We start from the raw sequence: 26,493 nt of genomic DNA on the forward strand, positions 1-26,493 counted from the left end.
AGAGGAGAATATGTTAACTCACAGCTGAGAGTTGAAATGAGGAATCCTTGATACTTTCTAAACTTGATTGTTTCCATGAAGACATTTCATTACTTAAACTATGTAACTTCATCAGTGCTAGTAAGAGAGGGCTTATTCTAATTTTATATTATGGTCTCGCCTTGCCTTGTCAGTTGTTGGTGGGATTGGTCTTGGTTCTTTGGTTGGGCTGTTTATTGTTGACTTGTTTGGCAGTTCACTTCTTGATTGGGGTATTAAAGCAACTCCCCTGAGTTCTTCCCTCTATATAATCAAAATTAGAATATGCAAAAGGTGATAAATAAATAAATAAATAACTTTATTGTCATTGTACGTGTATACACAGTATACCCGAATATATACAACGAAATTAACACCCAAAGACCAGGTCCAACACACATAACAATCCCCAAACACACTCCCACCTACCACAATTCTCCACCCCTAAACTACCCAAACATCCACACAACAGACCAAGTAATACTGTCCAACAGCTCACTGATGGTGGCCCTTTAGTTCATTGTTGAGTGCAATTATAGCTCTGGGATAAAAACTATTCAGAAAAGGTGGGATAAAGGGAGAAGTGAAGCTTGTACTTCTGATGAATACTGCTAATCAGTGGAAGCCACCATTACATATTACATTTATTTATTTATTTATTTATTTATTTATTTGTTTGTTTGTTTGTTTGTTTGTTTCCATTTCTATACCGCCCTTCTCCAACAGGACTCAGGGCGGTGAACAGCCAAAATAAAAAACAGAACATACAAAATTTAAAAACAGTTTAAAATAATTAAATATTTTGGCCGTAAATTAAAACAACCCAATTTCAAATCAATTTAAAATTTAACTCAAGCCAGCCCAGCTAGTTGAAATAAATAGGTTTTCAGGGCCCGATGAAAAATCCGGAGGTCTGTTATTGTACGTATCTCTGGGGGGAGGTTGTTCCAGAGGGTGGGCGCCGCCACAGAGAAGGCTCTCCCCCTGGGGGTCACCAGCCGACATTGTCTGGCAGATGGCACCCTGAGGAGGCCCACTCTGTGCGAGCGTACTGGCCGGTGGGAGGCTATTGGTGGCAGAAGGCGGTCTCGTAAGTACCCCGGCCCTAAACATTAGAATTCCATATTAATTCCCCCCCTCTCTCTCTGTGTGTGTGTGTGTGTGTGTGTGTGTGTTTGTGTTCTGATTTTTGTCACATTAAGAACTGGGATAATAAACCAAAATATTTCAACTACTTAAATCTTCCAGTATTTATTTTTTACTCAGTCACTGAAAATAGCTGAAGGAGGTTTTGAAATTAATGTTCATTTGTAGTATACAGAATAATACAATGTCAACAAGTAAATGTGTAGTATACACACACATACTGAAATCTTTCTAAATCTCTTATATGTCATGAAATCTTGCAGTGTAGATTCCTCAATGTGTTGATTGTTATTATTTGCTTCATTTAGTTTTATTCTACCCATTTCTTTCCGAACCCTTAATATTTCCATCATTTTGAACATAAACTGCCATTTCTTTAAATGCCAAGAAGATTTTGTCATTCAGTTCTATAATAGTTTTTGGCTATGGGTAGCAGGATTTTTTTTTAAAGATGTGCTTTCTACTATGCACTGCTTTAAGATGGCAGGACTAGGCAAAGCAATATAAAAAGATTTATGTTACCAAAGCAGGATTAATCTGTAATAATTCACAGGAAGAAAGAAACACATTCATCTATAATTTAGAATTTTTCAGATGAATTAGCTTTTTAATTGTGCTTATAACCAAATAGGGGGAAAAAATCTCTACTGTGTTTTGAGAAACACAGTAATAAATGGCTATAAAGTTTGCCCATGGATACAACAGCTTGATAAGTAAATTGGCATAGAGAAAGCTTTGGCTTTCCCTGACAAGCAATGCAATGTAGATAATAGGTACATTAAAGGAAATTCAGGATGCCTTTTCCAATTATTTAGACTTCACCTAAAATTAGACAAAATATACCAAACCAATTTTAAATTTTCTAATCTCAAAGCCACTCTTTTGAGTAATTCAAGCATGAAACAAAAATATAAATGTTTCAAGAAATTGCTATAATCACTATGACCACTACTACAGTCACCACCATGGTTATTTCAAAAGGTGCACTGAAATTGGACTGTTGTCTTGTGGCTTATGACTGAGCCTTTGTGTGTGTGTGTGTGTGTGTGTGTGTGTGTGTGTGTGTGTGTGTGTGTGAAGCCAATAGAACTTCAAGCCTAACCAATAGAACAACAGTAACCAGTCATGTCATTTCTATTTTTAGTTTTGGATGAATGGAGTGATGAGTCTGAGAAGCATCAGGAGGACATAAGCAGTTAAACACATGGCCAGAGAGAAGACTTTTCACAGCTGCTACATGACAGTTTGCCTATTAAATTACTTTTGTCTTTTCTTCCCCAGGGGAAAGTCAGAGTTCATGTGGGTAGATGGTGAATTGCTAGTGTGTATTCTTATAGTATATTTCCTGACAAGTAATGCAAAGGATGCACTTCACACAGGTAATGCTAATATGTTAGGATTGTGTAAAAGTTATTTTTATTGGTTAATTAAGTTTTAGTATGGAGCAACAGTCTATGTATTCCCTTAAATCTTCCAAGAGATACATTTGCTCTTCTTAAATGAAAAGATTCTATGTTGGTTTGGGTTGATTTGTTCTTATAAAGATTCAGTATACACTCTTGTAGTTTGATATTGTACTTCCCCTTCCCCTTCTTCCTTCCCTTCTGCCTCTCCTTCCTTCCTTCCTTCCTTCCTTTCTTTTTTCTTTCTTTCTTTCCTTCCTTCCTTCCTTCTTTCCTTCCTTCCTTCCTTCCTTTTTGCAGCTACCCTTATCTGTAATTGAAAACTTTTCATACAGATAAAGAGATCAGCCATAATCCACTACAGCACATCAGATCATAAAACACACAAAAAATCATTTATAAGACACTGTCCAGCTCAACCAATCTTCACACAACTTCATCCAAAAAGACACAGACATCCAACTGCTATAGCAGTAACATCACAAAATCCTATTTATTTAGGATTTATTTATTCTATTTAAATAAATAGCCATGAAAAGAACAACCCTTCCACACATCTAGATATTCTAGTCCAAGATGTTACTCTAACTATTCTGAATAACTATAGCACAGAAACCATTACGTGCAAATCTGAATCCATAATACTAAATAGAAACAAAATAGGAATTAAATAAAAATAAAGGCTAAAAACACCACTATATACAGACAGTGATTAGTAAAACGTATCTGCAAGGATCAACTAGAAGGCAAAACACATGCTGGTATACTGTACCACTAACCTCCTTTCATACAGACAATCTAAGATCTAATCTCAACTTGGAACTGGCGGAAATTTTAGAATATGGTGTGTTGAAAAATGCAAGAGATTTTGTTGCCAGTTGAAGGTGCTGGTTGTCACCTTGAATTACCTTGAAACATCTGCATGGTCCTAAACAGTGGGAGGGACTGCCTTCTTCTGCATTAACCTCTCTAATCAAAATGAATAGGGTCAATTCCCCTCCTGATTATATACAATTGCCATCTGACAGGACTTTGGAAGCAGACATTTCTTGTTGCCACTTCCCCTTGGTTGAAATTTTCTTCTCATGGCTTTTCCTTTCCTTTCTGAGTTTCAGGAAAACAGTCAAGACCTGGATATCCCAATAGAAGAGAATAAGTGTAGCTCAAGGTTGAACTGTGGATACTACCTGATGCTTGGTTGTTTGCTTGCAGACAATTGTTACCCAACTAGATAACATTGTCAATATTAGTGAGTGTGCAATTTATTCCCTGTTTACATAGTATTGTGGGGATATGGTTTCATCTTAGGTAGTTCCTTGATTTAAGTATTGTTTTCTGCTTGATTGCTTGTTTGTTGTTAATCCCTGTTTATCTGGATGTTGGCTGGAGGGTTTGTGTTCTGGTCTTTATTTCCTTCTTAGTTTTTTGTTGTTTATTTTGAATTTTGTGTAAGCATGAATCTGGTAGGTATATGGGTTTTTTTAATGTTTATTATTTGATATTTCCAACTTTGTTTATATTATGGGTAGATTTATTATTTTGCCCATTATTTTAGGTTGATCTGCTTATCTGTCCAGAGTTTCAGGAACAGGCAGCATACAAGTGAAGTGAGATAAAATAACTCAATTCAATATTTAGACAAATGACACGCAATTGTTAGCATTTAGTACATATTTAATTTTGTTCATAGATGTGTCACAAGATGCAGCACCAACAATTCATTTGCATAATATATGCCAGTCAACAAACCTCAGTTCAGCACATCTCCTGTACTATTGTTACCTAGTATGGTAATGAAACATTTATTACCCAAAACCTAACTTCAAAAATTCTTACAACACAATGCACCAACTCTAACATGTATAACACTAAATTATATTTATTTCCTACTATCATAGACATATATGTGTCATTCACTCAACAAATAGAAAGGCTTCTGAAAGACCTTCATTTTAGCTTGTTTCCTAAAGGACAGTAAATACAGTGCTATATTTGTCAAGGAGACAGTGTTCCATAATAAAGAGATTATAAAGAGATTCCATTATTAAGACACCCTTCATCCTGGCATCAGCTCTTCTAACTTCATTTTGTGGAGACACAAAAAAGTTTTCTATATTCTTACTAGATAGGTTGGTTCTAACTGAAGTGGCAGTGTTTCCAATATTTGGAAACAAGTCATATTAGTTATAGTTTTACAAGACCATATAAAGCTTATAAGTAAAAGCAGCACTTAAAATAGTACCAAGAAAACAATTTCATAAACACAGGTGTATGTGCTCATAGCATTTAGTATTGGTTAATACATGATCCACTACATTTTGAATCATTTTCAGTTTTCAGATGGTATATAAAGGCAGCCTCAGATAGAGCACGTTGTCTAATCTAACTGGTGACAATAAGAGCATGAATGTTGCAATTTAATTCAACCCTGGTTCCTGATAGGCTTCTAATGCACTAAATGAAACTGAGCAAAGACCTTCTAGCCATAGTCTTATCACCCATACAGCAAAAGATGTGAGTTCAGATGGACTCCAACACACTTACCTAGGAGTGGTGGTATCTTTTGGAGACACCATTAGGTTGAACAGAAAATCATCTGAATAAATAGCAACTCTAGCTTACTGGGATGTAGCTTGCTTGGTTCAGCCTGTTTCTTCCCATTCAGATCTCAACAGCCAAGTACAAGACTTTAGTGGAGTCATTGAAATGGTCGAAGTTATATATCAGCAACATACTGTTATTATTTCAAATGGACAGATGACCTCTCCCAATGGCTTCATATGGATGTTAAAAATAATGAGAAAACCAGATCCTATAGCATCCTTCATGTAAGAAGCCATTTGGTTAAATTCTCTCCACTTACAACCACCAGCTATAACTGCCCTTTGGAAATGGGTAGATCCACTGGATCCTGGTACCCCAATCTCTGTCCTCAGAAATATTCTAGAAGGAGATCATTGTGGAGGTCTAATAGAATCAGAAGATATAAACTTTCTTATCTAGATTATATCAAGTATAACCAGTATTGTTTCTATTCCATGATAGTTCTGAATTACAGTTGAAAATTTTCTAAATAATCATATTTTTAAGGTATTCTGAGGTTTCTTCCCTTTAATAGCCATAACTGCTGCAAGATGTTTCCCAACACAAAGGGAATTTGACACCCTAAACAAGGTATCCTCCCTAATGAAATAAGGGAGGGGAAGTAAAGCCTCTCTTATTGGTTTAGTGTAGGCTTAGATGTGAGCTGAAACCCATCTTAGATCAAGTTCATTTCTGGTCTTTCTCCACTGTTACTCCTGGAATAACGTCTATCACTTCTATCTGGAACAACTTCTATCACTTCTATCTCCTGTCAGTCCTCAGCAAAACAATAGGAAAACAAACTGTGAACCGAGAGAGGTCACTGAAGACCAATCAAGAGCTTGGGTCCCCTCCTGTTGCCAATGGCAACTGACAGAGCTGCCCGTTGAATTATCAGAAAGATCTCAAGAGTCCACAAGAATCCATAAAAGGCATCTGGAGCAGGCCACATGAATGGACATGAGGTCAGAGGAAGCAGCCAATCTTATTGTGACAGGGAAATGATCAGATCACGGGAAAGAGTTAGATATTATGCTATCCACATCCAGATCATTAAACATCTGTTCCAAGGCAAGTTGCAGGCTCCATGCAGCTGGAGGGAACTAGACTGGGGAAAGCTGGAAAAATGCTCTTGGCAAGAACTCAAGATGAGCAATCTATTTAGGTAAAATGTACAAATAGAAATATATATAAGAAAATCAAACTAACACTTTATGATGTTCCTCTATCATTACTGGCAACTGACTAAATGGAAAACAAAACAAAATGGTTGAATTGTGCTTATTTATTTATAGGGCTAGGAATTACAGACCGGCTATTTTATGCATAAAACTATATTAATGCATTTGCATTAGAATTTTTCCAAGGAAAAGTGTAGTTTGGATGAGGAAGGTATTAAATTGAAACACGTCATAGAAAAAAACAGAATATGTGGTCTTCTGAACTTCTTGGTTGAAAGAAAAAAGAAGCTGTAGCTGAGTGAACCAACCACACACTGATTTCTATAGAGAGTATCTCTCTTCTTGATCTTGACTATTTATAGTAGTAGATTTTCAGAGGAATATAATTTATACATGTGATATGCCTAAACAGATTTTATTTCATAAATAATTCTTTTAATCATGGCTCATATCACCTTAACAATTACTGTGTTTTATTTTTATCATTAATCATTAGAAACCTCCAAAGTTGGCATCCCCATTGTCCAAATTAATCTTTTTGATCACTAATATATCATTTTGCATGGCAATGAATCTTGTTCTCTCTATATGTTTCCATCTAAAAATCTACATTTTGAGCCAGAAATAAATGAGAAGTTTTCATTTCCACTTAAAGTATACTTTAACAAAAAGCTTGCATTGGACCCTCCACAGAAAAGTTGTTTATTAAGTCTCCTGAATTTCAAGTCCTGAATTTGTACAACTCTGTTAAAGAATCACACAGCAATGATGGAGTGATTTATTGAATTTATGTCTTTTTTGTTTTTTGGTATTTTTCACTTAGCTGGGTCTTCTTTGTAGAGGATGAGAATGCTTAGCTTCAAGGCAAAGCAAAACAAAAATAAAGGGATAGCCTGGATCCAGAATGAAATGTGTTTGCAGTATTTTCTCAAACCTCAGGTTTTATCACATAGAGATCCTGAGAATGGAAGAAATAGCTCAGCAAGAGTGGTTCATATGGTTGACCTTGGCTGATCTGTAAAAGCAAAGCAATCCTGAGCTGGTTAGATGAGATTCCTAAGAAAATACCAGGGCTGCAGACTATACTGGGAAATAAAAAATAATTTCTTGGAAAAAGCAATACCAAACCAAAGAACTATATAGTCGATAACAGGAATCAAAATTGACTTAAAGAAAGAATTGGCAGTGCTGTATTCTGTCTGGTTCAGTTTTGCATATATTATGCTTAAGTTATCCATCCAATGTTTATATAAAACAGGTTTTCATAGTATCAGTTATTATCTTTATAGAATAGAATAGAATTCTTTATTGGCCAAGTATGATTGGACACATAAGGATTTTGTCTTTGGTGCATATGCTCTCAGTGTACATAAAAAGACAAGGTACGCTCATCAAGAATCACAAGGCACAACACCCAGTGACAGTCATACGGTCCAATAAGTAATCAAATCATACTAGGAAACAATCAATATCAATATCAATCGCAAGGATACAACCAACAAAGTTAACAAAAGAAACCCATTTTAGTATATTTAGTGTGTACGAATACCAGCACATTGTTTTTGCAATGAAGAACACCATCCAGATCCTTCAGTGTTGATAGGTGAAGTGGTTCAAATGACAGAGAGTCCATAGGGTAGACAGGGGGTCAGGATGACAATAGCTGTGTCACAGTGCTGCAATCCAAAATTTTTAGACATTCTAAGTAAAGCAGCAACAGCCTCTCAGCACTTCTAGGCTCAGAACAGTGCAAGGAGAAAAATAATTAAAAAGCTGCTAGAGAACATCCTGGCACCAAAATAGGGCATATCACAGACAGGGTGCGGAGGAGTTGATCTGTGATTTTCTTAGCCCAAAACTGATCTAGCCATTAAGGTGGCCTAATTTGGAATAACAATAGCACCCCAAGCTTATTATCATTAAGAAAGACAATTCTGGACTGGGTCTGCTACAAGTACCTGGATATAGCAGAATAGAAGAGGTGGGAGAAAACCACAAAATACAAAGAGCTGCAAATAGAAGTACAATGACAGTGCCAAAAAACAAAAATCAAAGATAGTACCAATTGTAATAAGCACCTTGGGTGCAATCCCAAGGTATCTGGAGTACCACTTGAACACCATTAGCATTGACAAGACCACCATCAATCAATTGAAAAAAAATGGCTTTACTTGGAACAGCTTATATCCTGTGACAGTACCTTTAACATGATCAAACAACATCATCTGCCTATCCCGGGTCCCACAGACTGTATGTATATTTGCATGTATGTGAATACCCACCCGGACACACACTAGACCAGTGGTCCTCAACCTTTGCAGCTTGGCAGCCCGGCTGGTGAGGAGAGGGGAACTGAGCCATCAAGCTGCAAAGATTGAGGACCACTGGTCTAATGTGTGTCTATGTGGGTATTCACATTTGCGCAAGTTGAGTTATGTGCGCGCCAGCCAGCAGCTTGTGTGAGTTCAGCTGTGTGAGCATATACACACCAGCCGGTTGCTCACGCAGCCTGGTTGTGAATAGGCCGTGGCCTGATAGTGGGCCATGGCCCCAAAGTTGCACTAAACATCACATGTCCTGTTGCATTGTCCTTTCAGGATTATTTCCTTGCCTAAACAAAGAAACAGAATGACCACGGGCAGATTGTTATTGTTTTGGTTGTAAAATTTAAAAAGGAAACATCATTTTATTAAAGAAGAAATATGTATGGTAAGTTTTTGTTTAACAAAGAATGCTTTTACGACAACATTTGTGGTTAATCTGCCATTCTTTAAAATACTCTTAACATTTACCTCCTTTTCCATGGCTTCAAGTAACATACAGCTGACCATGCTGAAATACCACTTTCTCCAACTAGATTAGCACATTCTCCATGGTTTGTCCTTGTGTTTTATGTATAGTGAGAGCAGCACATGACTGTATTGGGAACCATTTATACTGAAGAGGGACATTTTCACCTTCTCATAAATTTAGCATAGTTCTTGGAATCATGACAATGTCACTTTTGAATGTGCCAATGTTTATGTTTGGTACAATGACTCTTATTGCTTGTTTCCCAACACATTGAGATTTTGTTGAAATATGGATCATGGATCATGTGCTTCAATAGCATTTTATGTGGCTCTGGACTTTTGTAGGGTTGGTATTTCAGCTTGCACAAATGTGTCATAATCTTGTGGTCTTGGCTTGGATGTTTCATCAAGCCCAGCAGACAGTGCAAATGAGGCAGACCCCACCTGGAGTAGTCCAGACTTAACATGTAAGCAATACATCTACCAAGGAGGTCATGTATTCCAGTGAGATACTTCAGGAACAACTTTCTCTTCTTGATGAATACTTTTGTGATTAAATCTGGCTGATTATTTGGCTGCTGACTCAAAAAAAGATGTTGTTGTATTTCTGGCCTGTTTGGATTGCATGTCAATGTGAAAAATTAAGCAGTGCCATACTCTATATATTATACATCATGCCATCGCAGCATCTTTCCATCTTTCCATCATCTATCTTGGTTTACCAACAAATGTTAAAGATAGGATGATGCACTTTCGGGTTGCTTCTAAAACCATCATTATTATTCAATGCATCAGACAGGCCTTTTATATGTTGTTGATCTCCAGATTGCTTGATTCATTTGGATGTAATTCAGTCTCTCACCTTCAATCTTAGCAGACATACCAACCACATACTGTTGGAATAGAAGGTTATTAGAAGGTTATTAATCTCATTCTCATGCTTATAAGGTTATTAATCTCATTCTCATGGTTCATTATTCAATATGCATAATAACATATTGCCATTCATTTCTTGTTGTACAACATTTGGAGCTGATGGTTCCAGCCATCATCTCCAAGAGGAAAGAAAAGTATGCATTGAAAACTGTTATAAGAACTTGAATGAGAGTCTGAAATTATTTTCAAACAACCTTCTTGGTATTTCAACATAATGTGCCTTTATTATTGATTCAGTTCCAGTGTTGTTTGGTACAATGATGGTGACTTTATTGTCAATTTGTGCATTAAATCATCTCCCAAGTTCAAGTGGTGATCTCCAGTCAAGATGAATGACAATGAAAGCTTCTGACTTTCTCAAATTTGTTCTTTTGCAAGTGAAAGAGATGCAATGTGCAAGTTTCTTTGTTGTAGTAGTTTCTCCAATAATTCAACAATCTCAACAGACAATCTCAATGATGAATTCCATCATTGTAGAGTAAACCCATTCTCAATTCTACATTGTCTTGAGGATCCATGAGGTAAATTTGAATAAATTTGGCTTGTTGGTTAGGATCCAGCATTAACATGTCCGATATAATAACAAATTTGTTCTTGAAAAGTCACAGAAGGGTTCCATCCTTTCCTCATTGGAAGGACATCTTTGGCACCAAGAATATCATTTGGAAGAGGCAGTTGTATTGTCTGATATTCTTCCTGAACCTATTTTCAGTAAGTTCACCACTGCCCTATAAAATGAGACGTTCACTAGACAGAGGTTGTAAATTGAACTATCCTGACCTTTCCCTTTATACAACATAAATTGATGGCTTCTTCAAGAATAGAAATGCATGACACTGAGGGCAGACTTTGGCCATAGCATCAACATCAGCAGAAATATTACCTTGTGCAAATCATGCATGGAGTATTATGTACGTGCCTGAACAATGATGGGATTGATGTGCATGTTTGTGTGCCAGAGAAGAGCACATAAAGCAGTAAAAAAAAATATCCAGGCCTTTCTTCATGCACCTTAACATTGTTGCTTATTTAAGAGCCATATGATGAGTCAATTCATTGCTGCTGGGTGGAGAAAGGAGCAAGGGATTGTGAGACTGGCTGAGAAACTGTCACAGAATGTTGAAAATGAAGATCATGTTGTTGTTGTTGTTGTTGTTGTTGTTGTTGTTATTATTATTATTATTATTATTATTATTATTATTATTAATCAAATTTCTATACTGCCCTACTCCCGAAGGACTCAGGGCGGTGAACAGCCAAGATAAAATACAGATAATACAAATATTAAAAATCCCTTAAAATTATTAAATATTTTGGCCGAAACACAGATTAAAACACCCAATTTATAAAATCACAAATTAAAAAATTTAAAAGAGGAGAGTTAGGCCAGGCCAGCCTGCTGAAATAGAAAAGTTTTGAGAGCACAGCGAAATGTGCGCAGGTCCGGGATCCTCCGTATCTCTGGGGGGAGCTCGTTCCAGATAGTAGGTGCCCCCACAGAGAAGGCTCTCCCCCTGGGGGCCGCCAGTTGACACTGTTTGGCCGACGGCACCCTGAGGAGCCCCTCTCTATGGGAGCGTACTGGTCGGTGAGAGGCTATTGGTAGCAGAAGGCGGTCTCGTAAATACCCCGGTCCGATGCCATGGAGCGCTCTAAAGGTGGTAACCAAAACCTTGAAGCGCACCCGGAAGACCACTGGGAGCCAGTGCAGCTCGCGCAGGAGGGGGGTCACATGGGAGTGCCACGTCGCTCCCATAACCACCCGCGCAGCCGCATTCAGGACCAGCTGGAGCCTCCGGGTGCTCCTCAAGGGGAGCCCCATGTAGAGAGCATTGCAGTAGTCCAAGCGGGAAGTAACGAGCGCATGAGTGACCGTATTTAACGAGTCCCAATCCAGAAAGGGATGCAACTGGTGAATCAGGTGGACCTGATAAAAAGTCCCCCTGGCCACGGCCGTCATGTGCTCTTCTAAAGACAGCCGTGAGTCCAGGAGGACACCCAAGTTGTGAACCCTCTCCGTGGGGGCCAATGACTCGCCCCCAATAGTCAGTGATGGCACCAACTGACTATATCGGGATGTCGGAAACCACAGCCACTCGGTATTGGATGGGTTGAGCCTGAGTCTGTTTCTCCCCATCCAGATCCGCACGGCCTCCAGGCACCGGGACATCACTTCAAGGGCATCATTGGGGTGGTCTGGGGTGGAGATGTACAGCTGAGTATCATCAGTGTACTGATGGTACTTCACCCCGAAATGACGGATGATCTGACCCAGCGGCTTCACATAAATGTTGAACAGAAGGGGTGAGAGGACCGACCCTTGTGGCACTCCACATACAAGGGGCCTCGGGGTTGACCTCTGCCCCCCCTGTCAACACAGACTGCGACCGGTCAGAGAGAAAGGAGGAGAACCACCGTAGGATGGTGCCCTCCACCCCTAACTCCTCTAGCCGGTGCAGCATGATACCATGGTCGATGGTATCAAAAGCCGCTGAGAGGTCTAATAGGACCAGGACAGAGGAACAACCCCTGTCCCGAGCCCTCCAGAGATCATCAACCAATGCGACCAATGCCGTTTCCGTGCTGTACCCGGGCCTGAAGCCCGACTGGAATGGATCCAGATATGATGATTCATCCAGGTACTGGGGGAGCTGCCGCGCTACCACACTCTCAACAACCTTCACAATGAAGCGAAGGTTGGAGACTGGACGATAATTTACCAACACTGCCAGGTCCAGGGAAGGCTTCTTGAGGAGAGGCCTCACCCCCGCCTCTTTCAAGGCGGCAGGGAAGACACCCTCACTCAGGGAAGCATTTATAATCCCCTGGAGCCAGCCTCGTGTAACCTCCCGAGAGGCCAGCACCAACCAGGAGGGACACGGGTCCAGTAAACATGTGGCTGCGCTCAGTCTGCCCAGTATCCTGTCCACGTCTTCGGGCGTCACAGAATCAAACTCTTCCCAGATAATACTCACAAAACCTGCCTCTGTCCTCCCCGCTGAATCTACCCAGTCAGAGTCCAGGTGTTCCCGAATCTGAGTGATTTTGTCATACAGATACTGTACAAAATCCTCGGCTCTGCCCTCCAAGGGGTCCTCCCGTGCTTCCTGGTGGAGCAGGGAGCGGGTCACCCTAAACAGGGCGGCAGGGCGATTATCTGATGATGCAATAAGAGTGGCAAAATAGTTATACTTCGCCACTTTTATCGCCACCAGGTAGGTCTTAATATGAGACCTTACCAGTGTTCGGTCAGATTCAGAATGGCTGGCCCTCCAACCACTCTCCAGGCGTCTTTTCCAGTGCTTCATCTCCCTCAGCTCCTTGGTGAACCAAGGAGCCAGGCGAGATCGATGCCGGGTCAGAGGCCGCAAAGGCATGACCCGATCCAAAGCTCCAGTGGCCGCCCTATCCCAGGCGGCCACCAGCTCCTTAGTCGAGCCGTGTGCCAGAGCCTCAGGAAATGGCCCAAGCTCTGTCTGGAACCTATCAGGATCCATCAGGCGCCTGGGGCAGTACCACCTCAATGGTTCCGCCTCCCTGCGGTGGGGTGCGGCGGTTCGAAGGTCAAAGCGAAGGAGGGAGTGATCTGACCATGACAAGGGCTCGATCACTATATCCCCTATCTCAAGATCACTCAACCACTGACCAGAGACAAAAACCAGGTCTAGCGTGTTTTCCCCCGTGTGAGTAGGGCCATGAACTAACTGGGTCAGGTCCATGGCCGTCATGGAAGCCATGAACTCCCGAGCCACTTCAGATACCTCACCAATGGATGGCAGGTTAAAATCCCCCATGACCATAAGCCTGGGGGTGTCAACCGCCACCGTGGCTATAACGTTGAGCAGCTCAGGCAGGGCTGCCGTCACATGGCAGGGAGCCAGGTACGTAACCAGCACGCCCATCTGCACTTCATGACCCCACTTCACAAGGAGGGACTCACAACCAGCCGTCTGAGGAACAGTGGCCTCCCTCGGACCAAGACCTTCTCTAATGACAACCACCACCACCCCGCCCCTCCCCTCCTCGGCTGATGGAATGTGCGGAAACCAGGTGGGCACATCTCAACGAGGGGGAACCCCCCTCCTGGCTCAACCAGGTCTCTGTAATACCCGCCAGGTCCGCTCCCCCCTCCTGAACAAGATCACAAATGAGGGGGGGCTTTAGTTACCACGGACCGGGCGTTGCACAGCATCAGCCGAAGGCCCAGGGCCTGAGGGTCTGTGCAACCTGGGGAACGAGGGGAGCATTGGAGGCCGGAGCGCGCCACCGCTTGGAGCCAGCGGGCGCGCGCTCCCACAACCTGATGTTGCCCCCTGCTCCCGCCATATCTGCCCCTCCCACCCACAGTACTGATGTAATGTCCATCCACAACACAAGCTCTAACCCCCTCCTTGACCCCGGTTCCCGCACCTCTAGTGCCGTGCTCTTCAGCCGGATCTGGCCTCCTCCCCGACAGGTTTTCCCCCAAACCCACCGAACCCACCCCCTCCCAGAAACCTTTAAAACCTTATCTAAAAATTTCCCCAAAAAACCCCACAACCCCCTCCTCGCCGCGTGCCACCTCTCGGGATTCCAAAATCCATCATCAAGGTAGGCCCTCGATAGTGAGGAGGGCCAAACCTGCGAGAGGGGGTAGTCTCGCAGCGCAAGCAGGTCAGCAGCCGTAAACATCGCACAAAACAGAGATGGAGAGGCAACTGGTCAGGGCTTCACCAGATCGTCCAATAATAATGGGTCAAAGTAGATATCAGGAGCTGGTTCACTGCCCTCTCACGGCAGTGAAAGGGGCCAGTGACATCCCCCCACGTCTGGAGGATAATTATCCCAGTCACCCTCTCACAGTGATTGAGGCAGATGACACCGACAATAAAGTCACAATAGTCCATCCTTTCATCTGGCGGATGACAAACAGCCCCCTCAGCACCTGCACACCATTTTGCCCAGTTCTCCTCCAGTTTGGGGTCGCACAAGAAGCCAGCAATTTGTAAGGTTATTAAAGACAATGATGATAATCCCACAGGCACAAGTTCTTCCCTGGGGCAAGAGTAGGGATAGCAGACAAAGAACCCAGTCCAAGTCCAAGGGTGGGTGGCCATCAAAGGCCAACACCCACCCATACCTGGGGGAAGAAGGGGGGGGAGGAGAAGCCACCCGAGGCGACCAATAGAGCCCTGGTCAGCCTCCCGCCTCTCCTGCCCCAAATCTCCCCAAATCCCCAGTCTCAGTTCTGATGACAAAACAAACCCCGGATAATAGGGGTCAAGGCTCAAAAAAGAGCAGATGGTAATCCTGAGGGCAAGGCTGTCCGTATTCCCCCAGCCACTTACTGCAAGCTCTTTCCTCAACCGGATGATCCATGGCTGCCATTGCCTTCCGCCACCGCCGCCACCGCCGCCGTTGCCAGCTCGCAACCGGCACCCTGGGCTTCCCATGGCGCCTCCAGGACTCCCGAAAAACGTCCGGAGAGTGTCCCAGAGATCCCTGAGGGGCGAGGGGGATGAAGGGCACCTCCAAGCCGCCGCCGCCGCACAGCAATGCCGCCCGCTGCCGAACGCTCCGGCCTCCACTCCTCCCGGCGCTGACAAGCCGGAAACAGCTGTTTCAGCAGGCCGTTGCCCCATCTCCTGCGGCGGCTTCAAACAGCGAGTCCCGCCCTGCCCTGATATTCTGGAGGGCGAAAAAGCCCTCAGCAGGCAGGGCAGGCATTCCCCTCATTGGGACTGGAGCCGGAGGTAGTTAAAGCGGCTCCCGAAGACCCTTGACACCAGCGACCTCTCCATCTCCTCAGCGGAGCTCAGCTGACTGCCGCCATCTTGGGACACGCCGGAAGAAGAAGACTGCAGTAGCAGTAGCAGCCACACAGCACAGGAGTAATCAGTAGTACTGAATCAGTCACACCTTTCCCAAATTTCATTCCCTCAGGAGTCATAAATCTTGGGTTTTGGACACCTGTAATTTAGCTCATTTGAGCATCTTAATTCAAAAATTATTGTTCTATGATGCACTATTTCACCCAGATAATGATAATGATGTGTGTGTGTGTGTGTGTTGACCATAAGGGGAAGGAAGATGTTTAGAGAACAACTAAACGGTTGGCAATGTAACCTACAACACATGCAGAAACACAGTTGACAGACTGAACAATAAATATGATGTTGAATTCATTTCTGGGAAGGTAGAATCTTGTGACTGACTTTGGATGGTGATTTTGATCAATTCTAGTGTCATAGAATTGCTTTTTTTTTTTTTTTTTGCTTTAATTTATATGCTGCCCTTCTCCGGAGACTCAGGGTGGCTTACAATGCGTTTGTGAATTTGAACTTTATCTTTTCATTTAATTTGACTATAAAATATTTGAACTCCAATTTCATATACAAATGAGAACTTTTCATCTGAGCATTGATTACATTGACAAAAAATATTCTGTAGAAGTCCAGTTCTGGCTTCAACAATCTTAATTATAACCATGCTTACAAATTATTTGCAAACTATGCTTATCCCACTATTTCTTTTTAAGCATGTTTTTTCAGCAAGCTTATGCCAAAAGAAAAGATAACTCTCTAAATGCAATGGTATGCAATGTGTTATCAATTCCTTTAATATCCATTCTCTATGAGATTGTGATTACTACTGTCATTTAGTAAACAGAGTGTAGGAATGCAATTACCAAAGCTTTAATTGTATAAGCAAATTAGGGGGGTTAACTGCCTCCTCTCCCCACCAGCATCTTGTTTTCTCTCTTTAATCAATAAGCACCTGTTACTCTCCTTTCTCAGATTGAAGGATCTCTGAGCATCTCGCCCCATCCCCAAATGAACAGCAATCCCGTTCAAATTTGCAGCTGCCAGTTTAGGGTTAAGATATGAATCCAGGTAACAGAAACCAATGAGAGTACACCCAGTTGATGTTTGTGACATCATCCTACAGTCAGAGTACATAGAACAGCTGAGGTAGCTTTCAGCTTCAGTTCCAGTGCTATTATGATGGATGTTTACATCTCTTCATTGAGAGCCAATTATTTTGCTTTTGTGTGAGGCCCGAGAATCACTTGTGTTGCCTGCTTGCACAAAGCCTCATTCACAAAGCCTCAGTTGGATGCAGCTGAACAAATTGCTTTTTCTACTCCGGTGGTAAGAGAGTATTCTGCTTTTATCTTCCTTTTCAAAATGAAGGTGATGATGGATATCTGTCGATGCCTAAGAAAAAGGAGCTTGGTTTAGAATCCCGGAGCTCCTGCTGTTATGTTTAAATATGGCCTTTGTTATGAAAAGGTTAATTTTTAAAGAGAAAGAAAAACACGTGTGCCTGCCTGCTTGCCTGCCTGCTTGTCTGCCTGCCTGCCAGAGTGAAATTCCAACAGCGTGACAAGCCTATGCATATTTCTCTAAATATTTGGCACTCTCTGGATAAATCTGTAATTCTGATCAGTTATTTGCTGTAGTTTCCTGCCTGCTCCTTGTATGCACTTTAATCACTTCAGTGGAATGTATGGGAAAGCTTTTGTGCATAGAAGAATAATTTTACATCAAACTTTTTTTTTAAATGCTCTGGAGTAGTTTTGTATCAGTGATATGACTGTGATAGTCATGATTACCAAATACGTTGTTTGCCTTTCTTCTTTATGAGAAGGCATACTGGTTGTGTATTCCTTATGATCAACATGTAGAATATACACCCTGAGAGCAGTTGTGAAATGTCAGTTCTCTATATATGCGTATATGGAAATATGTTTGTATGTTTGTCTATATGTGGGATTAAAAATTGCTGTTTTATCATGCGCAAAGTAAAGCAGTGGTGATTATCTGTGGTTCTTTATGAGTCTACTTATATGTACCCACCTCATTTTGCAAGAGAGTAAACACATGTAAAGCTCCTGAACTGATGTGGGTTTAAGAGATTAGCTGTGACACTGACTCTGACAAATCAGATACAATAAATGTTTAATTGACTGAGGGAGTTGAAGGCTACTGTCTGAACAATCCGATAACCAGTTTAAATAATCAAATAGTAATAATAATAAGAACTAAACAGCAGACCAGAGTTAATTTAGAAGTTTGAATTTCTATTTATGTAGGAAAGGTTTGATTATATTGAATATTTACCACATAGTTACTGGGTGCATTTTTTAAACTAATCTGAGAAACTACAGTAAAAGTTGTTTTCTAATTACTGGAACTTTTATGAGGGAATGCCAATTATAATTCCATTACTACTAATCTATAGCTATGATTTGTATTGAAATATTAATGTTCTAGGAGTTACACTAATTTGAAACAAAAGATTGTTACTAATACAATCATTTGCAATCATGAGCTTGCTTGCTCATCTTTCCTTGTCTCAGAAGTGTTTTCACAGCAGCATAAATTATTTACCACATCTGATTTAACTGTTTTGGTACATACATGTCCAAAAAGATATGCTCAATGGAATCAACTGGTAAATATACAGTATGACAGATAAAAATCAGATTATAACAAGACTTCAGTTATTGAATTTTCCCTCTTCCATCATGAAAATAATAATCAGTGAGTGGCATCCTGGCTAATGGTTTAAGCAAGAACTATAAGCAAGTTTAAGCAAGAACCTAGAACTATGACATTGGATGATGAGTGACAATATAGATTGAATCTAAACTTTTGGAGTTGAGATCACATAACTATCTCATTACGTTTCCAGATCCCAGATTTTCAGTGTGAATGGATATTTCCCCACTTCACAGCCCAAACATCTGGAGATGGTAAGCAAAACCTATAATGCCATTTTTCATCAAACAGGCATGAAGATCTGAAGACAGTCTTTGTTCATCCAACCATGGGCCATATAACATCTCTGAATCTATCTTCTTATTTTTCTCTGCTGTTTATTTACAAGTACATATTTATTTATGGAATGTTATTTATTTATAACACTGTAATTAACATTTACTTCAAAAGCTTTGCTTAGTAGTTGTGCCTAATAGATTTTGGAAACACCAAGGAGAAAGCAAGACAATTCAGGAATAAAACAGGGCTCTTACAGAAGAGATTCTTGAGTCCAAGGGAGGATGGAGATTCAGAGTTACTCCACCTTAATTACGCTAGATAAAATTTGTGCAGGAGAATTGCTCTGGAAGGTGTTCAAGATTCTGTTCCATTACCTATTAGCAATGAAGATATTTCCCAAAGTTCAAGTGGTTCTTGTTTCCTAAATTTGAAGGGCTTGACATTAATTTTGAAAACCTTCTAAGTAATTCTATCACACAACTTATAGGGTAATTAAGGTGGAATCATTCTGAATCTCCCAAACTTCCTCCCTTTCTGGACTGTCTTCTGTAATAACCCCATTTCTTCCTTAATTATTTTTCTGCTTTTCTCTCTTTGTATAGTCTGTTAGGCAGTGCAATTTGTTTGTTTCTAGCTGTTTTGTGTTATAAATAATCCCAGTTTCTTTTAAAAGGAAGGTGATACATAATATAGCAACAACATCAGAAATATTCATTTTACAGTGAAAACATTACTTTTGCTTTATGACCCAAATGGCCATTAGGATGAAACTATTGAAGCAATAATTTAGGACCTGCTTGCTAGCTTCTCATGACTATGATGTTTATTGAGCAAGAAATAGAGCTACTCCGTTTAGAACCCTAAGGCTGTAATCCTATATCCACTTACTCAGTAGGATTTCCTTTTGAGTAGAAATGTATAGCATTGCAGTATTAGCCCACTGAAGGAGAAACAGATATATCCATACATCATTTCACTCCATCATAACCATAATGGCTCTCTGAGTCAGATTTCATATATTGGATTTATAGTCATGATCTTAAGCATTTTAAACAAAAAAAAAAAAAGTAACTGCCAAATAGCACTCTACTTCTATTGCTAATATATTAGAGCAAAGGCAAGTCATGGTACTTTTTCTGCACCCCTCTCTATTTTGCATCAGGATGCTTTATAAGCTCATCAAAACTCACTTCCATCAGAAATGAGATTTATTGTTGTGGATGATGATATTGCTTTTAACTATGAGAAAACAGATAGTATGTGTTGCTGTTAGAGTGATAGAATACTACTAGATAGACTGAGCTCAAAACCATACTCCATGACACTTACTCAATGACTCAGGTTGTTGCTTATTCTAAAATCTCACAAGTTTGAGAATGAATTATGTATGATGCCTTAAGGGGAAAAATAAATAAGATAGAGGCTAATAATAAAATCATCAATAACAAGCCATATATCATTAGCAAGATTTCATGAGAAAATCTAGTTTCTCAAATCTAATATTTCAGAAGTTTGGAATAATCTCCAGATATTACTGAAGAACAACTATATGCAATTCCAGCCAGCATGGCCAATGATGAGGGATTTGGGGATTTATAATTTGACAATTGTTTGGTTCCCTATTTGCATAAAAGTATAATATATAGCCCATGTGATTAGAAATCACTGACAATTTTATTCTCAGTGATTTTTATAATTCCATTTTAACATTGCCCAGCTGGGCAGCCATTACTTGATTTAGGAATAAATTCTACTATGCTTACTTATGCTTCTGAATAAACCTGTATAAGATCAGGCTGCAAAACATGTTTATAGAAATTACACATCTTAAAAATATGTAATAATTTATGTAAAAGAAATGCCACATTATGATTGTATATTATTATTATTATTATTATTATTATTATTATTATTATTATTATTAATTATTATTAATTATTAATTATTATTATTTCCTATCTATCATAAAGGTTTTACAACAGATGCTATTTTCTATAATACTTAAAAGAAGTGTTTAAAAAAATATGTAATGTTAAATATCCTGAATAAATATTATATTTTTCAGAAGTTATATAAAGATATTACAAGTACATTTATTTTTATTTATATATGGAACAGATATAAATAGAAGTTGGTTATTGTGTTTTTTTGTATATGAAACATTTTCATAGTAAATGGGAATTAAAACAGCTCAGTCATGCTTTGGCATCTATTTTCATTCATGTTTCCCCTAAGTCTTTAAAAAGGCAAATTCTTATTGTAATTCTCTTATGTTGGGAGATATAATAGCAAAGTTGCATTGTGCTTTTTTTAGCATTTATGCATCTCTTCTTATATTTATGGGGTGATTTGGCCTTGGAGAGATCAGGATTTGTGGTAAATCCAGAAAGGATTAAATTCTAAAGGGTGAACAAATAACAAGAGCTAAGTATTATAAAGATTAGAGCATACTACAAACCAATGTTTAAGAGTACTGATACCATTAAAACTAAACTATACGCTTAGTCTTCATGACTGCTCGTTTGTATCCACATCCAATTCAGGTTTTCTGCATTTACTTTTAAAGCTCATAAGTAAGTTGGGAGCCAAATAATTTTAAGAAACATTCAACCAATTTTCTCATATTGGTTTCCAAATGTGGGTCTTAGCCTCATTTTATGTTTCTATAAAGAAGCAAGTCTTATTTATTATGGAGCTCCTACTCTGGAAACTTCCATCCCTAATGATAATTCTACCACCTTCATGGAATCATAGAAACAGAATTATAGAATCATGAGTTGAAAATGCCTATTTAGACCATCATGTTCCACCCTCTGCTGAATGAAATAATTCCAAGTAAAACATTGCTAACAAATGGCAGTTCAGTTTCTGTTTAAGCATATTCAATAAAGATGAGTGCATTACTTGATGATAATTAATCATCAAAGCACTCTTACTATTTTGCTTAATATTCAAGCAGAATATATTTTCTTCCACTTTGAGACAATTGCTCCAAATCCTGCATTCTTTCACAATCTGGGATGATTTTGATTTTATTCTGTGTGATAGCGTTGCAATATCCTACTTAGTCTTACATTCTCAAGGTTAAACTTATTGATGTCCCTCAGTTCTGAATGAAGTTAAAGACACTTCATTTTGTCAATCTTCTGTGAATCTGCTGTGAATTCTTCAGATGAAAAGAAATAAGTAATATATTGCCTCTTATTCCAATCCTTTCCTCACAAATGGCACAAATTGTGAGAGCATTTAGTAAGTTGAGGATTACAAAGTGGCCTTACTTATTCAAATGATATTCCTTTTTTTGATGGTCCATATTCTATTTTTCTTAGTGTTATTTATGTATGTAATTGGAATATTTAAATATTACTATGTACTAATACATATTGAAAAAAATAATAAAAATACCAGAAGATTTTTTTTGGGGGGGGGGGGGTTCTTTGAAACAAAAAGTTTGGTCATAATAATGTGCTTAATGATACAACTGTATATCTTGAAAACCACAATGCTAACTTTTGTTTATCACAATGCAAATCTCATTCCTTCTTCTGTAGTGGGCATACATTTGCTTTTAGATTCTGAAATGTGATATGCAAACCTGTTTCATTATTAATTCTTTAAAAAGTATTCCATAAAGTCACCAGCTACTTAAAACTTTTATATTTGTAGCAACTCTTCATTGCATCTTTAGTCTCTTTTTCTCATACAAACACAAATATAACAAAGCACCAAGGCTCAACTGTCAAGGACCACGTTTCTTTACCTGTTCAATAGCGAGAAGGAAAAAAAAGGAGGCCTGCATTTATTTACATTTTTTTAAAAATTTGGCTAAATTTAATCCAACTATCATGAGACTTATGTGTTAGAGTACTTCTCTTTGGCTGATGGCCAAATATTCCTCTTGAAATGTAGACCCCATTCTATTCACCCCAAGCCAAGTCCCACACATCTTGGTGTCTTAACTTTAGGTGATAGGTTGGAAGAATTGGAGCTGAGGCAGTAACTCCTAGTTCAGACATTCTGAACTGTGAGCCCTCCACACTTCAACTCCCAGAATTCCAAGCCCATGCTGAATGTCTATGGAGATTCTCAATCATCCAGGTCATGATTGTCCCAAAGATGCTTTTCAAAAGGCAACCGGACATTTTGGGTTTTTTTTTCCTTTTGAAAAGCACCTTTGGGTTTCTCCATACAACTTTCAAATTTTGGAAATTATAAATATAGCATATCTGAAGGGTGCAAGGTGGAGAAAAGCTGACTTATACCACACTTTTGCTAGTTTGATAATCTTTCTCTTTTCCCCTCTCGTCTCTCTTTCTCTGTCCCTTTCTATCTATCTGTTCCTCCACCCTCTCTCTTTCTGTGTATTATATTTGTGTGCTTGTATGTGTGCATCTGTCTATCTTCTCTTTGCTTTGCTGTGGATAGAGCGTATATGGCAGTTAACAGATTTAGAAATCTGTCTGTCTGTCTGTCTCTCTATCTTTCTCTCTTTCCTATCATCATATGTCAACATACCTGTATTCCCAAATGATTTTAACAGTGGAGGGATTTACCCACTCTTTGTTGTTAATTAAATTTGTTTGTCTCCTATCTCACTGCAAGGTGACTCTGGGCAGCTTACAATATCAAAATAAAACCATATATATGTGTGTGTGTGTGTGTGTGTGTGTGTGTGTGTGTGTGTGTGTGTGTGTTTCTTTTAGCCAGGTTTTTCTGCAGCCCTTGGTTACGTAAGAAAAACCTGGCTAAAACCTGGCTGCACCTTCTGCACCTTGAATTGCCTTCGGAAGGAAGCCAACAGCCGGTGCAGCTTGCGGAACAGCAGCATAAAATGGACCACTCTAAAGGCCCCCAAAGACTGTCCACGCTGCCAACCTCTGCACCATTTTAAGCTTGCAAATGCTCTTCAAGGATAGACCCATGTGGAGCCTATCAATTGTAGCTCCATTTTTGGTACTTTTCCTGTCTTGTCAGACAAAAAATGTTCCACATTTGTCATTCCCTCATTGATATCTTTTGGGCAGAATTTGTCTATAGAAGCAGACATTATTATGAGCATTGTTGATATTGTAGTTACTAATTTCTGGGTTCACTCTGAAAAGATTTTTAATATTTCCAATGTTATGATTTTTTCTGACATTTTGTAGTTAACCAATACCAAAGGCTGGCTTGTATTATTTCTGCTTAGAATCTTTAGTCCCCTCTAGTGTCCACTTTCTAAAATCATAAAATTATTTATACTTATTATAAACCAAGATAGCCAAAATAACTCTCATTCCCATGAGAAATTATTTATTTTTTATAGTTAATTCCCATATCCTATAGTAAAAGTCAATGTTCCAAATATAACTCTATCCTTAATCCATTTATAACTTTTTTAGATCAAAAACTTGTTTAGCTTTTCACTCTTTATTTCAAATTCCTTAAGTTCTTGTAACTATTATTATTATTATTTGTTCAGAGGTGAAATTAAACTCATCTCGCAACTTTTCAAACTTGTTTTTTGAAGGCCTCTAATAGCTTAAAATGGTTAATAAGCAATTTCTGAAAATGATTAGAAAATGAGGCTTGCAAATTTAGTGTCCTTTAAAACACTCCACTGCAGTTGCTTTGTCTTCCATCACTCAAACCAATTGCAGTCTCCTCTGTGGAGCATCTGCCTGAAGCACACATGGGCAATTTGAGAAATTATTTATACCAGTGTATATGCATGTGTATGAATTCTTAAAGGAAATCAACCCTGACTATTCTTTGGAGGGACAGATTTGAAGCTGAAGCTCAATTACTTTGGCCACTTAATGAGTACACAGGACTCATTGGAAAGATTGAAGGCAAAAGGAAAAGGGGACAATAGAGGATGAGATGGTTAGACAGTGTCATTGATAAAATGAACATGAATTTGGGCAAACTCTGGGAGACAGTGGAAAATGGGGGGGCTAGCATGCTATGGTCCATGGAATAGCAAAAAGTTGGACATGACTTAACTGAACAACAAATGTGTGTGAGTAAGTTGATATTATACTTCCTCTCTCTATCCCCCCTCAGATAGATATCTTGAGATGAAAATAAGACAGGCTGATGTGTGGTACATTTAGAAGCACTTTAGATTTCACTTTTCAGTTTTTTTGCTCCATAGTGAGATGGGTGGCATATAAATTTAATAAATAATGATAATCTTTCCTCAAGCATTACTACAGACAACCAGGTTTTTGCCCATTAATGGAGAGATTCTGTTGAACTGTTTATACAACATTCAAAATGAATACCGGTACTTTGGAAAAATTTAATCCTGTCTACTAAAAGAAGATAGAACAATGTGAATTGAGTAAGGACCTTTTTCTCTTTCTTTTCTTCTTCCTTTTTCTTTTATAACTTTAGACATAAATTAATTTATATATTATTATATAATATGATCCACTGATAATTCTAGGGCTGCTATCTCAGCCCAAAAGCTTCATTTAAGCAGATGTTCCAAAGTTTCAGGGTAAGCTAATAAACTTCCTTTTCTTAGTATTTCCATATATCTGCCAGTCAAAGTCATTTGTATTGGTTCTTGCTTAAAATATACTGATGCTTTATTTATTTTTCCCCTCTACATCTCTATGAAGAGTCTCAAGATTCCATTTGTAGTGTCTCTTATCCATTTCTCCAAGACTCCATCTGTAGTGTCTCTTATGGATTTTAATAGCATCATTTATAAAGATGGTGAGAAATATACTCAGTGAGGTCTTTCTTCCACATATCATGCATCCTTGGAGTAAGACCATTGAATACAATAAGACTTACTTTTGAGTAAATGTGAATGAAATTTAACTGACACTGTTATTACACTACTTAATTTATCTACTATAGATCTGCACCAATTTACACTCAACTTCTTTAAAACTTTCTCTTTAATGATACAGCAATGCTTCTTAAAGTAATCTTCAGTTAACGATTTACCAACTTATTTCCCAAAATTTTATTTCGGCTAGTAAGGTGACCAATCAATCTGCCATGGAAATAGAACTGATTGTTTTCTATAGCTACTAAGAGATCCCAACTCACATTAATCATATGAAAAAAAGATAAGCTCTTGCATTATTAAATAATCATTGCTTTGGAGACATTCCAAGTAAAAATCTCAATCCATCTCACATTAGTGTCTTCTTATGTCATTGAAATATTGGTAAGTGTAACTTTTCAGTGGTTCCAAAGGACAGGCATTGAAAATCAGATGGTGGTTCAGTAATATAGATTTCAGAATGAAGAACATGCTATTATCCAGTAACCCAAAGCTTTAAACTAAATAAATTACTAATACAGGAATAGAATAGAATAGAATAGAATAGAATAGAATAGAATAGAATAGAATAGAATAGAATAGAATAGAATCCCTTCTATTGAGCCCAAAAATTATGTTGCTAAGCAAGACAATTGTTAAGTGAATATTTCCCCATTTTACAATCTTTCTTGCCACAGTTGTTAAGTGAATCACTGCAATTGTTAAATTAGTAACATGGTTGTAAAGTGATTCTGTCTTCACCATTGACTTTGCTTGTCAGAAGGTTGCAAAAAGTGATCACATGACTCAAGGACATTTCAACTGTCATAAATATGAGTCAGTTGCCATTCAACTGAATTTTGTTCATCTTCACTTTTTTTCAGTGCAATTTTAACCTTGAATGGATAC

The 26,493-nt window shown here is 39.0% G+C and overlaps 1 protein-coding gene across 7 annotated transcripts in view; it reads left to right on the top strand.

The window, feature by feature from the left end:
• Window positions 1-26,493, top strand: part of MGAT4C (MGAT4 family member C) — a 360,127-nt gene that overhangs the window by 207,779 nt on the left and 125,855 nt on the right. For 5 of the 7 annotated variants that reach the window (XM_087874050.1, XM_087874045.1, XM_087874046.1 and 2 more), the window contains exons 1-2: window positions 17,029-17,189; window positions 18,736-18,796. The gene's annotated coding sequence lies outside the window, so the exon portion shown is untranslated. Of the gene's footprint in view, window positions 1-17,024; window positions 17,190-18,735; window positions 18,797-26,493 lie in introns of those variants that run through there. The other 2 variants (XM_087874051.1, XM_087874044.1) reach the window with 2 other exon arrangements.

Source organism: Pantherophis guttatus, chromosome 7 (assembly GCF_059756535.1).
Source record: "Pantherophis guttatus breed Tessera chromosome 7, ASM5975653v1, whole genome shotgun sequence".
NCBI classification, from domain to species: Eukaryota; Metazoa; Chordata; class Lepidosauria; order Squamata; family Colubridae; genus Pantherophis; species Pantherophis guttatus.